This window comes from Bison bison, unplaced genomic scaffold (genome assembly GCF_000754665.1).
Source record: "Bison bison bison isolate TAMUID 2011002044 unplaced genomic scaffold, Bison_UMD1.0 scf7180017864274, whole genome shotgun sequence".
In the NCBI taxonomy this organism is placed as follows: domain Eukaryota; kingdom Metazoa; phylum Chordata; class Mammalia; order Artiodactyla; family Bovidae; genus Bison; species Bison bison.
In genome coordinates this window covers 6,383,068-6,396,869 of record NW_011494846.1, presented here as the reverse complement: position 1 = coordinate 6,396,869, position 13,802 = coordinate 6,383,068, and the positions used below count along the sequence as shown (strand labels likewise).

At 40.3% G+C, this 13,802-nt stretch overlaps 1 protein-coding gene across 1 annotated transcript in view; it reads right to left on the bottom strand.

The window, feature by feature from the left end:
* CDKAL1 (CDK5 regulatory subunit associated protein 1-like 1) overlaps positions 1 to 7,761 on the bottom strand; it is a 622,071-nt gene extending 614,310 nt beyond the window's left edge. Inside the window, exons 1-2 of the mRNA XM_010848824.1 lie at positions 7,686 to 7,761; positions 6,822 to 6,865 (exon numbers count right to left, since the gene is read on the bottom strand). The gene's annotated coding sequence lies outside the window, so the exon portion shown is untranslated. The remainder of the gene's footprint in view (positions 1 to 6,821; positions 6,866 to 7,685) is intronic.
* Positions 7,762 to 13,802: the final 6,041 nt, after the last annotated feature.

Genomic DNA, 13,802 nt, shown 5'->3' with positions numbered 1-13,802 from the left:
GGTTGCCATTTCCTTCTTCAATGCATGTAAGTAAAAAGTGAAAGTAAAGTCGCTCAGTCGTGTCCAACTCTTAGCGACCCCATGGACTGCAGCCTACCAGGCTCCTCCATGCATGGTATTCTCCAGGCGAGAGTACTGGAGAGGGGTGCCATCGCCTTCTCTGACTCAGCACACTAGGGAAAGTGAAATGAACTAAGTTTCTCCCAAACTGGTTCTATGAACTATCAGTGAAAAACTAGTTCTGTGGTCAAATAAATTTGGAAAATTCCTCTCACAGACTCCCAGTATGTGTGTGCATGCATGTATGTGTATACTATGAGAGCAAGGGCTGGGAAGAACTACAGTAAAGAAACAAACTCATTTATCTTAGAAACTTTCTGAAAATTAATTTCTCATGGATTGCCTCTTCATGAGGCTGTAGATGGTACTGAAAACAGGAGGCGTGAGTGAAGCCCACCCTCAGATCCCCTCCCACATTCCGCAGACAGAAGACTGCATTCTCTTAATAGGAAATGGTTCTTTGCCCACATACCAACCTGTTCTAGGAACTACCCACCCCTCTAAGAACAACCCCTCTATTCTAACCTGCTTGAGCACAGAATTCTAGTCATGCTCCTCCCTACCTAATCACTAATTGTATACGGGTACTGTTATTTCTCCCATTTAAAAAACAAAAAACCTTATCATGGCCTCGCTTCCTCTACCTACTGTCTCTATCACATTTCTATCCTTTAAAACTCCTTGCAAGAACTGTCTCCAGTTTCCCCCTCCCAGTCTCTCATATGCCAGGCTTTCACCCCTACCATCCCAAAACTGCCGACCTGATTTCAGTGACTCCAACAATCTACGGAACGGTCACCTCTCAGCCATCTCATGTGATCCTACCAGCGGCACTTGACACTACTGACCCTTCGTTCCCTCAAGATATCTTCTTCCCTGGCTTTTGGGATACCACACGCTGAGTTCTCCTCCTACCGCATTAGCCAGTCCCCAAGTTTCCATTGCCCGCTCCTCATCTCTCCAACTTCTCAAGGTCAGAACCCCCCCGGGGCTCCGTTACAGGACGTCTTCTCTTCTTTAGTTACAGGCGCACCCTAGGTGATCTCATCCAGCCTTGTGGCCTTGAAATACTAACTATATGCTTATATAACCAGCCCCAGGCCTCCCCTGAACTTCAGACTCAGATGTCCATCCAACTGCCTACTCAACACCCTGCTTGAATGGCTAAGAGTTACTTCAAACTTAAAATCAAGAACAGAACTCCTGATTCTCTCCCCACCTGACCCCATCTGCAGCCAGGAGGATCACACAGATCCCCCCACGACTTTCTCCATCTCACTGAAAGGCAATACCAACCTTCTAACCTCTCAGGCCAAAAATCCTGGAATCATCCCTGACTCCTCTTTCCTTCACCCTAAGTCCAATACATCAGCAAAATCCCATTGGCTTGAGCTTCCAAATATATTCAGAATCTAACCATTTCTGACCATACCCCGTTACATTCTTGGTCCCAACATTAACTCTTGTCTGGATTACTGTCATAGTCACCTGCTTCTACCCTCAATTCCCAAAGGAACCTTGCTGCACAATAAGCCAGGGATCCCTCTAAAACCTAAGTTCATCTCAGGTTTCTGATCAAAACCTTCCATTGGTAGTCTATCTCAGAGTAAAAAGCCCAGAGTTAAAATCGCTACTAAGTTATATAAGGACAGGGGCTTCCCTGGTGGTTCAGTGGTAAAGAATCCAGAATCCACCTGTCACTACAGGAGACACGGGTTCAATCCCTTGTCCAGGAAGATTCCACAAGACTTAGCCACAGGACATGACACACTGGTAAGAACCAACTAGGTCCAAGGTAGCAGAAGATTCAACTTCCAGTGGGCCCTGAGCCTCATATGCTCACTGTACTACATCAGCACGCTAAGTGACACAGCCACCGCACGGCAGCGCAGAGCTAACTGTGAAAGGCTGGAGTGAAGTGAAGTCACTCAGTCGTGTCCAACTCTTTGCGATCCCATGGACTGTAGCCTACCAGGCTCCTCTGTCCATGGGATTCTCCAGGCAAAAATACTGGAGTGGGTTGCCATTTCCTTCTCCAGGGGATCTTCCCGACCCAGGGATCGAACCCGGGTCTCCCGCATTGCAGGCAGACGCTTTAACCTCTGAGCCACTTTAGAGTAGCCCAATTCCTGGAAATCCCCACCCCTTCCCCAAAATAAGTGGAATAATCCTCTTGCTCATTAGCCTATGAAATTAGAGGCTGGTGGTTTAGTCGCTAAGTCGTGTCCAACTCTTGGGACTCCATGGACTGTAGCCTGCCAGGTTCCTCTGTGCATGGATTTCCCAGACAAGAATACTGCAGTGGGTTGCCATTTCCTTCTCCAGGGGATCTTCCCAACTCAGGAATCAAACACAGATCTCCTGCATTACAGGCAGATTCTTCACCAACTGAGCTACAAGGGAAGCCCATGAAATTAGCCTATGAAATTACCCAGACATAAACACTAACCATGCCATATTTTGGGGCCTCTTACCTTCCGATAAGGCCCACATTCTGTGGAGTGTGTTTCTCTCTAAATAAACCCACTTCTTACCTATTACTTTGTCTCTCACTGAATTATTTTGATAAGAAGAATGTGAGCTTCATTAAGTCCTGAGACTAGGTATGTGTTAATGTGCTAGTCGCTTGGTCGTGTCCGACTCTTTCCAACTCCATGGACTGTAGCCCACCAGGCTCCTCTGTCCATGTTCTCCAGGCCAGAGTACTGGAGTGGGTTGCCATTCCCTTCTCCAGGGGATCTTTCCAATCCAGGGATCGAACCCAGACCTCCTGCATTGCAGACAGATTCTTTACTGTCTGAACCACTGGGGAAGCCCTGAGACCAGGTATGTGATCTCGATTAAAAGACTGTGGGTTCAAGTCCCAGTCTGGGTTCTGGCAAGGTGTGGGTCCCAGGCTGTGGATTCAAGTCCCATCTGAGGTGCACAGTTTCAACTGCACTCAGACACATGAGCTTCCTGGCTAGTTCATACCCACCAGGCACACACTCATCTCAAGGTCTTGGTCATGCCTGGCATGCCTTGAAACCCTTTGGAACTCTGTCCAAATGTCACCAGTGAGGTCCTTCTGAACAACCCCCACCTCACCATGTACACGCATCTCCTGTCCCTGTCCCCCCAGCCTCGCTTTCGTGCCATAGCACCTCCCCACACGCTTAGACACTACAGAGGAGCAAACCTGCCACCGAAAATGTCTCTTTGCATGTGGGTTATTTTGAGCTGAAGACAAATCAAGGCCAAGAAGAAACTTTGACCCTCCTCCTAACTGCTAAAAGAATGTAAAGAGAAGACATGTTTCAGGAAGGGAGGCAATCCCCATAGATAACTATAGTATGAACTATGTGCACAGATGGGGAGCAACCAGGCAAAGTCTGTCTGTTAAAACTGTTACCAAACATTTGCTTTTCCATCTCATGGCAACTGCCTTCCTCCCCTTTGAGGTCCCAAACCACTACCCCCAAGATCTTTTGTCTTTAGCTGAAAACAATATTTAAGGTAAGAGTTTCAGCCATTTTGGCAAGTTACTCAGTTTCCCTGGGTCTGTCCCATGTATGTTAAAGTGTTAGCTGATCAGTCATGCCCCACTCTTTGCAATCCCATGAACTATAGCCTGCCAGGCTCCTCTGTCCATGGAGGAGAGGAGTAGGTATCCACTCATTCTTCTCCAAGCCAGAATACTGGAATTGGGTAGCCATTCTCTTCTCTAGGGAATCTTCCCAACCCAGGGACCAAACCCAGGTCTCCCCCATTACAGGCAGATTATTACCCACCAAGTCACTAGGGAAGCCCATGTACACATGCCACATGCTACTACACTTTTGTCTGAGAACTGTAGAGGAAAATTTCTTCCTCCACCACAGTACCTTCATCATCTTATTACTCTCTCTTTCTACTAGGATATATACTCCGGGGCTGGGGAGGTTTCTGAGTGTTTTGTTCACTGCTTCATCCCAGGTGGTGCCTAAACTACCTAGCTCACTGCAGCTTCTCAAAAAAAATTTTTTTAAACTGTCCACAACCCAGTCTACAAAATATGGTCCCTCTGCCACCTCCCACTCTGCCCCAACTGTAATAACCTTCCCGACATTCTCCAAGCAGACCAAGCTAGTTTCTGACTCAGGGCCTTCACACTTGCTCTTCCTCTGTCTGGAATATCATCCCCAGATATTTGGATGGCTTGCTGCCTACTCCTTTACTCAAATAACACCTCCTTGGAGAGGGCTTTTCCTAACGACCTTATCTAAAATAACCACACACTGATCAGGCATCCCACACACTCTCACCAGCCTCTAACTCCACTTTATGCTTCATTTCCCTTCATCACACTTACCTGACTCCATATATATAACTGTTTGTGTCTTTCTCACTACAGTGTAAGCTTCAGAACAGAGGCACCCTGTCTTTTTTACCACTATATCTACAACGCTTGTAACAATGCCTAGCACACAGCAAGTGCAGAATATTTGCTGAATGAAAGGATGAATAAATCTTTGTTTAAGCTGAATTTAGCTAGTCTTTCTATAACACAGAAGGAAATTCTCACACTAGATGGGAGAAGTCCAGAGGAGTTAGAAGATTTGTCCACTGACAACTAGAACTGGACCCTCTCTCAACACCAAGCTCTCCCCAGATGACTCCGTTTCACTGGCAAAGCACAAATAATGCAAGAGTCTGAGATGACCCTAAGAAAGAAAAACATTCCAGAAAAAAAAATGGGCAAAGGAAAAACTGGCAACACGCTTAAGCAAGTCAAATAGCCATTAAGCATAGGAAAGAATGCTCAAACACACTAAGGGCCTGAGCTTAAACAAGAAATTATTTTCCATCTACCCCACTGATAACAAAGACTGACAAAAAACCAACTGTTAGCTAAAAGCATGGTAGAACTGCCATACCCTTTCTGAAGGGCAATCTAGCAATACATATCAAACTTTAACACATATATGTCCTTTAGCCCAGCAATTCCATTTCTAGAAATTCACTCTAGAGAGACGAAAGAGACAAATATAAAATGCAGAGGTTCCTAAACTTGGCTGCATATCATAAACACCTGAATAAACTCACCTATCACTATTAACAAGCTTTTTACTTCCAACAAACCGGTAAAGTGAATTGTTAGCCTTCAGAAAACATTAAATAAGTGAATAATAATGAAAAGTGTGAGATAGTAGTTTTGATAGTAGAAAGCAAGATAGTAGTTAAGCGCTACAGAATGAATCATATAAAGTTCTCTCTCAAAGGCAGAGAAAATCAGTTTGATAAAGGAAATAAAAACAAAGTGAAAAAGGAGACATGGAAAAAGATGACAAATAGATAGTATATTTGGCTATTTACAGAGGTGATTTATTAGGAGAGCTTTTATAACAGCAAATACCGAGGCCCCATTTTGAATTAGAATCTCCAGAGTGGAATTTAAGGGTGGCTATGTAAAACCTGTCCAGGTGATTCCACTATACATCCCACTGAGAACCACTGTTCTCCTAGGAAAGTTCTCAGTTGATGTTCATTATAGTCACCTGGGGAGCTATAGTAATTATCAACAACAAAATCATCAACTAGTTCATGCTCTAGTTGAATCAATCTCTAGAACTCAGCCTAGCCATCAGTATTTTTTAAAACTTTCCAGTAAGTCTCATGTGCTGCCACAGTTGGGAACGAAAGTCCTACACCCATAGTTTTTATAGTATGGTTCCCACACCAGCACAATTAAGTGTCACTAGAGAACTTCCTAGAAACAAACTCTTGGGTCCCCCTCCAAACCAACTGAATCAGATACTTGGAGTAAAGCTCAGCAATCTTTAACAAGCCCTCCAGGTGATTTTGACATGCACTACAGTTTGAAAATCACTGTCCTGGAGTTGTTTGTTTTTTCATAAAAATCATCTAGAATGCCTGTCAAAAACACGTCACCTAGTCAGCTGATTTTCTAAAAGGGTGCCAAGAATATTCAATGAGGAAGAGTATGCTTTCAAAAAATAGTTTTGGAACAATTTGATGGCTACATGCAAAGAATAAAGCTGGATTGCAACTTCACATCATAAACAAAAATTAAATTGATTACAGACCTAAATTTAAGAAATACTATAAAACTCTTATAAGAAATCATAGGTATATGTGTTTCTGACATCTTTCTTATGACACCAAAAGAACAACAAAGGAAAAGAGACTGGACTTAAAACTTTCATGCTTCAAAGAACACCATCAAGAAGATACATATTTGCAAATATGTATCTTCTCCAAAGAAGATACACAAAGGGCCAGTAACATGAGATGTCAACATCATTAGCTATCAAGGAAATACAAATCAAAACCACAAGACACTTCTCACACACTAAGATGGCTAAAATAAAAAAGAATAGTGTTGCTGAAGAAGTAGATTAGATCAACCAGAGAGAAAAAGAATAGAATTTCTCCTAATTGGAAAAGGTGATGGACCAAGCCTTAAGGAACTCCAAATTTACCTACCAAACAGAAGAGAAACCTCCTATAATGGAGATCAAGAAGCAGTCACCAAATGAGAAAAATCAGTGGGTCACAGAAGGAAAATGAAGACAGTATGTCAAACAGGTGGACAAGGCAAGTGATGAAAGCTTGAGTAAAATGAGTGAAAATGTTTCTTGGATTTAGTGATATGGAGATCTTGGCGTTTCCATATAATGATGGTGACAAAATCACTAAGAAATTAAAAGTAGGCTACCTCTTTGCATATTACATTGGGTAAATATCACTCCCAACATAAAAGTTTTAAAATAAACGAGTACCTTGATTATTTGCAATTAGTCTCAAATCGTCTTGAAAGATGAGTCTGGAAAATAAAAACTGTTTAGAAAAGAAAGTTCGCAACAAGTTTACAAAACCACAGTAAGGCCTCTAAAACTACCTAAAAGGGATTACACTCTATAAATGCTGTTTATACAGCAAGGTTACCAGTGTTCTGTACCACTCCCAATTTCTTACTGATTAGGACTGGTATGTTGACATCTGCCACATTTGCTATGACTGAGATCCAGCGTATGGCCCTAGTAATAAATACTATCCGGCACTACAATACATCAGCGTGATCCAGTAGTAATACTACTACAAAACAGAGCAAAGAAGTAGGTATCCGTATCACCCGACACCAAAAGACACGTGTTGTCCCAAGATTCAGAGACAGGTTTCACCAGTAAACAAGAAAGAAAAGTGAAAAATCAAGACACCTGCTCTTCAGACCAATTTCAGTTTAAATTTTTATTGAGATGCAGCCTTGTGAAAGCATGGTAACTGTAAAAGCCTTATCCCGTCCCACGAACTCACTAACGCAGAAAGTGGGAGAACGGAGGAAATTAAATTTTATAGTAAGCAACGAGATCTGTTAAGTACTCCTAACAGTCCTGCAGCACCTAAGGCCAAGGTCCCGGTCCTCACTTCAGGCAACGCTGCTTCCCAATGCTCCCAACCCAGCTGGTAAGTTTTCTTTCAATTTCGAAACAAACCAGCGAACGGCCACGAGAAGGACTGAAACTAGGGGAACAAGGCTTTGCCATAAAAGGAGCTTTGGTCAAACTCTGCCCCACACTGATCCACCCGCCACCCTTACCCAGCAGTCGGGAAATAACAAGCCAACCAAAAGTAACAGAACCTACACGCCACTCTCCGGAAACTGCAGACTTTAGCTGGAGCTCGCCATGACACGTACGTGCCGCCACATTTATGTACGCATGCTCGCAGACGGCGGCCTGGAGAGGTCAAACTACATCGGCGCCGAACGTGCGCGTTCAGGTTTAACCGATTACACTTAACAATTCCTTTGACGGCAGGAGGGAGAAGACCTTCAAGACATAGAGTTCTTAGAATCGTTTAATAGCTAACCTCCCTGAGCTCTTCCCTGCAGAAGGAAATGGTAGCCCATTCCAATATACTTGCCTGGGGAATTCCATGGACAGAGAAGCCTGGCGGGTTACATACACTCTGTGGGGTTGCAGAATGGGACACGACTGAGCCACTGAGCATGCATACATGCCTGAGCTCTTACTACTGTGGGACACTGTGTTCAACGCTTTATATAAACATTATCTCCCCATTTATTTATTGTTATTTTACAGAAGAGGAAGCTAGGAGTTTAATTACTTGTCCAAAATAACTGTGCTAGGGGTGACTGTCCTCCATACTCAATGCGACTCTGCCGGACTCCAAAGAACCTGCTCTTTTCATTACATTTTCCCAGCTTCCTCAGCCTTTTCTGAAAAGAGATCGTGTTAACGAAAATGGAAAAGGGTAAAGAAAGAACAGCTGCATTAAACTTAATATAGATCATTTAACACCAAGCAAGGGTTTTTGTTGTTTTTTGTTTTTGTTTTTAAACGGTCAGAAGACAGTTTAGAAGTAGAAGTTTGCGTAAAAAGAGAATTTTAATAAGGGGTATGTAAGATTCTGACTTGGTTACCTTTTACATGAATTATCTCACCTTATTCTTTACCCTAGACATCGTATTTGACCTTGTTTACCAGAAAAGCATCTCCACTATAGAAGACAATAGGCCACGAACAGGAATTCAGAGTTACGTCTGACTCTGGGTTTCACAGTGATTTGGAGTTATTGCCTCATTTTGTAAATACCTTTCCTAGTGCAACTCCCTCCAGTTAAAATGCCACACTTTGTTCATCCTAATCTATAAAAAAAATTCTAAATTGTGACGTAAGGTCCATGGAAGTCTTTACCCAAATGAATTAGAATTGTGTGTTATGTTGCCCCACCTCTTTCTCTAGACCAAAAGTGGGCCTTGGCTTATCTTCTTCTTGGTGGTAATCCCACTGCCTAATACATCATCTTGCACTTAATAGCCTCTCAATAAACATATGTGGGGTGAAGGAATGAGTGCACCCCTTCTCTGCAAGATCTAAGTTCAATCAAAGAAAGTGTATTGAGTGCATGCCATGTGTCCTCAAGCAAGATGATGCTGGATGATAGGGTTAGAAAGGAAAAAAGACAACTCCCTACCACTCTTTGAGGCTACTACAAGGATATAGCTTCAGTAGAGAAGAGCAATCCCTATCGAAGATGGATGCAAGGGGCCTGTGGGTACAACAGGGAGGTTCCTTCTCTTACATGAGGAAATCAGTACTTGCCCCTGGGATGCCATGAGAGTATTCCAGACTCGGAAGACAATTCCAGTGAGGGCAAATACATGGGGGCCTAAAACTATAAACTGTTATATATTATAAAAGCAAAAAGAGTAAAGCTGGGTGATAGCAGAAAAGGCTGAAAAGGAAAGTGCAGGGACCAGATTAAGGTGAGCTTTGTTTGCTAAAATTAAGACATTAGACTTAATCCTGGTTGTATAGGGTAGCATGAAAGTACCTGAGCAAGAGGCTGGGTTTGAGGACATTTCAAACATGAAGAAACAGTGAAAAGCCTAAATGAAATCGTTGGCTGTGAGCAATGGGAAAATGAAATGAGAAGACAGAAGAGATTTTGAGAAGGTAAAATGAGCAAGACTTAGAGATTGATAGGTGTAAAAGAGAGGATACAAGGATGTTTCCAAGTTTGGGAATAAAGCAGCTGACACTAGCACTTCTTGAGTGAAATCTGTCTCTTTAAGGCACTCAATCTGGATCATTTGAAAAGCCAGTGACACTACTTCTAGGAATTTCACTTATGGAAATGCTCACGGTTACACAAAATGACATATGTGCCAGATTAGTCTTTGAAAGATTGCTTTCAAAGGCAAAAGACTGAAAACTCACTGGCTTCTCAGTAGGGAATAGGTTAAATATCTTTACAGTATCTATACAGCTCTTGAAAAAGAACAAGTTTATTTTTAATGCACTATCTATTCTTTTTTAAACTTATTTTTAATTGAAGGATAATTTCTTTATGCACTATCTATTCTATGCACTATCTATTCTTAAGTGGAAAAAGGGTGTGTGAATATAGCTATAACTACAGTTTTATACATGTATAAAATCTCTGGTAGGATGTATAAATAATTGGTAATAGAATCATGTCTCTAGGAAAAGATACTGAGTGGCTAAAGGAAGATTTGCTTTTCCCTGTATGTTATTTTATACCTTTCATTTTTGGACCATGCAGATGTATTATTTATTCAAAAAGTAAATGGATGGATTTTATAAATAAAATTAAAATGACATTTGATAATTTATTATTTACTGGTTTATCTGTTTACATTGTATTTTTTATGAACATTTAAATTTCAAATCTTTTTATTATGTTAAGATGTACATAACATAAAATTTACCATTTTAACCATTTTTAACTATACAGCTCAGTAAGTAGCAGCAGCAGCAAGTAGCATTCAGTACCTTCACACTTTTAGACAACCATCTATCTCCAGAACTTTTTCATCTTCCCATACTGAAACTCTCTACCTATTAAACAATAACTCCCTAATCCCCATTTTCCCCAAACCCTGATGACAACCATCCTACAGAATTTGTTTGTATGAATCTGACTACTATAGTTTCTTCATATAAGTGGAACCATGCAATATTTGTCGTTTTGTAACTGGCTTATTTCACTTAGTCTTCAAGGTTCATCCATGTGGCAGCATGTCAGAATGTCCTTTCATTTTAAGGGTAAATATTATTCCATTTATGTGTATAATACATTTTGTTTATAAATTTAAATATTCATGCTTTGTATCTCAAATTAGCTTTTAAACTTCCTAAGAATAGACACTCCATATTGTTATTGTTTTTCCAGCCAACAATATAATATTAAAATATTGTATTTTTAATGCTTTATAAATGATTGGTGGTAGACAAACCAGTTGGTGTATAAAAAGATACATTAAAAATGCAACTGAGCCTATAAAATAATTGTAAAAGCTAACATATTTTGAGAGTTTACATGTGCCAGTAACCACCCTAAGTCCTTTATGTGAATTATCAAATGTATTCTTTACAATGACTCCATAAGTAATCCTATAAATTAGGAGTACTAGTATTAGTCTCATTATCCCCTTTTTACAGAGAAAACTAAAGGTTAGGCAGTCCAACTTCAGGTTTTTGTGCTTGTTTCAACTCTATATAAATAACTCAGAAAAAAGAAACTGTATACTTTCATTTAAAATGCAAAATTTCAAATAAAGAAAATCACTGGAGAAAAAAAATAAAAGAATGAAAAGGGAAATATGGAATAAAATTATAAACCTTCAGAGTGATTAACTCAATCTTTTAATGTTATTCTTCACAGTGAAAATTAAAGAGAAAATGTGGGCAATAATGAAGGTAGAGAATTCTTACTATCTCAGCCACTAATGAAGAAAGAAGGAATAAAATATGAAACTTATAAAAATTTAGGAGCCATAATTTAAATTTAGTCTATGATTTGAGCAATTAGCTGGCATACTTATAAATTTGCTCCAATCAGTATCTCTTTATGATAAATGAATCATGCATTTAATTCACTCTTGAAAAATGATAATAAACATATGTGAAATTTTCTGTGTAGAATATCAGATAAGTTTAGTAGAAGGAAATTTAAAATGAATTAATCTATTTATATATAAGCATATGTTCTCAACTTTTAAAGTTCAGCAGGTCAACATATATTATGCAAATATATTATTACATATGCTACCTTCCCACCACACGTGGTAGAAAGCTAACTGTGATTTCTTAATGACAGAAGAATAAGGGGACACATGAAAATTAATTCTAGACCCAGGGATTTTGATTGGGTCTGATAAATTGTCAGGTAAATTTCCCAGCTGAATGCCATACAACTAAAGCAGTTTTTTAGTAAGAGTTTTCAGGTGTTTGTTTTCATAAAGGATTAAAAAATAGGAAATAACGATATTATCACAATAGTCTAAATATGAAACCAAGAAGATGATGATAGTAAAAACAGAGAATTAAAAAAGGATACAAGAATAGTCAAAAGAACATTCGTTCCAAATGGGTGAATGCTTCAATGTAGAGGATAAAAAAGGACACTGGTGTCCTTAAATAAATGAAAAAGTGAATGAGTAAAAGTTGCTCAGTCATGTCTGACTCTGCGACCACATGGACTGTAGCCTGCCAGGCTCCTCTATCCAGGGAATTCTCCAGGCCAGAATACTGAAGTGGGCAGCCGTTCCCTTCTCCAGGGAATCTTCCCAACCCAGGGATCGAACCCAGGTCTCCTGCAATGCAGGCGGATTCTTTACCATCTGAGCTATTTCATGTTAAAAACATGATGTGAAATAAATTAACCTGCTATTGTCTTTGGGCTAATGATGAATTTTCTTGGTGTAATCTAACCACTAGGGGTCAGAGTGCTATACTTCTAGTATCAGCTATCCTGTTCTATCAATTTACACAAATTGGTTTGGCTCAATTTTATAATTAATCTTATCTTTCCCTTCTCCCACTGTCACTGTGGGTGGTTGGGGGCTATTCTTGTGGCCCAGGCCAGAGTGATGAGATCACCACATTGCCTTGCCCCAGGGCAGGTAACCCATGCCAAGCCAGAGAGGATTCTGGGCTCTCAGTCAGTGGGAGAATCTACAGCTAGAACTTCAAGGGCCACCATGTGGACACCTGCCTGAGACCTGGGCTATTTCAGAGGAAAGTAGATCTGAGTGATGTAGGGAGACATCAAGAAATTGTAAAGACAGCTGTAAGCCCCCCACTTCCACATGCCTGGAGCTAGGTTTAGTTCTGAGCTCTTCAGTTTTGTGAACAAGTAAATTCCCCTTTTCATCCCTAAAAATACTTTGAGCAGATGTCTTTCAATTGCAACCAAAAGAGTCCTGGCTAATCTTTTTTCCCCCCCTGGCTTCCTTGGTGGCTTAGATGGTAAAGAATCTGCCTGCAATGCAGGATACCCGGGTTTGATTCCTGGGTCAGGAAGATCCCCTCGAGAAGGGAATGGTAACTCACTCCGGTATTCTTGCCTGGAAAATCCCATGGACAGAGGAGCCTGGACAGTCCTTGGGGTTGCAAAGAGTCAGACACGACTGAGCGACTAACCCTTTCATAATCTTATTTTTACATATTCTCTTAGTTTTTAAACAATTGATATTGGTTGTCTAACTCCCTGATTGGAGAAGAGACATATGATATTTTCTCTATCCTTCTCTATCCTTTCTCTATCCTTCAGTAATATATGACTCAAATAACAAATTTATTGAGTTATATAATAATATATTTATTGCATGTATACAGTATACCAAGAACTGTTTTAACACTCGGGGAAAAAATACAGACCAGTATCTCATCCCTCTTCAGAGTCTATATAACAGCAAGTAGAGACAGACAATACATAATAAATATGATATAAATTAAAATTAGTATATTCAGAGGTGATAAAATAACCTCAAAATTGCTGCAGATTAAGGAGAACCAAGAGTGAGCACTGCAGTTTTTAAAGATGGACTTGCAGTTTTTAAGCCTATATTGGTTGGGTTGTTGAGAAAAAGACCTTTAGGCAAAGCCTTCAAAAAGATAAGGAGGTTAGCAAAAAAAATGTGTGTGAAAGAGCATTCAAATAAAAGGTACCACCCAGGGGAAAGTCTCTAAGGAAAGCGCACACCTGTCATGTTCAAAAGATAGCAGGGTCCATCAGCAGATGAATGGATAAAGAGGATGTGATACCCACTCAGGCATAAAAAAGAATGAAGTTTTGCCATTTCCAACAACATAGATAAACTTGAAGAGTATTATGCTTCATGAAATAGGTGAGACAGAAAAAGACAAATACTGTACATTATCACTTACATATGAAATCTAAAAAATAAAACAAATGAGCAAATATAAAGA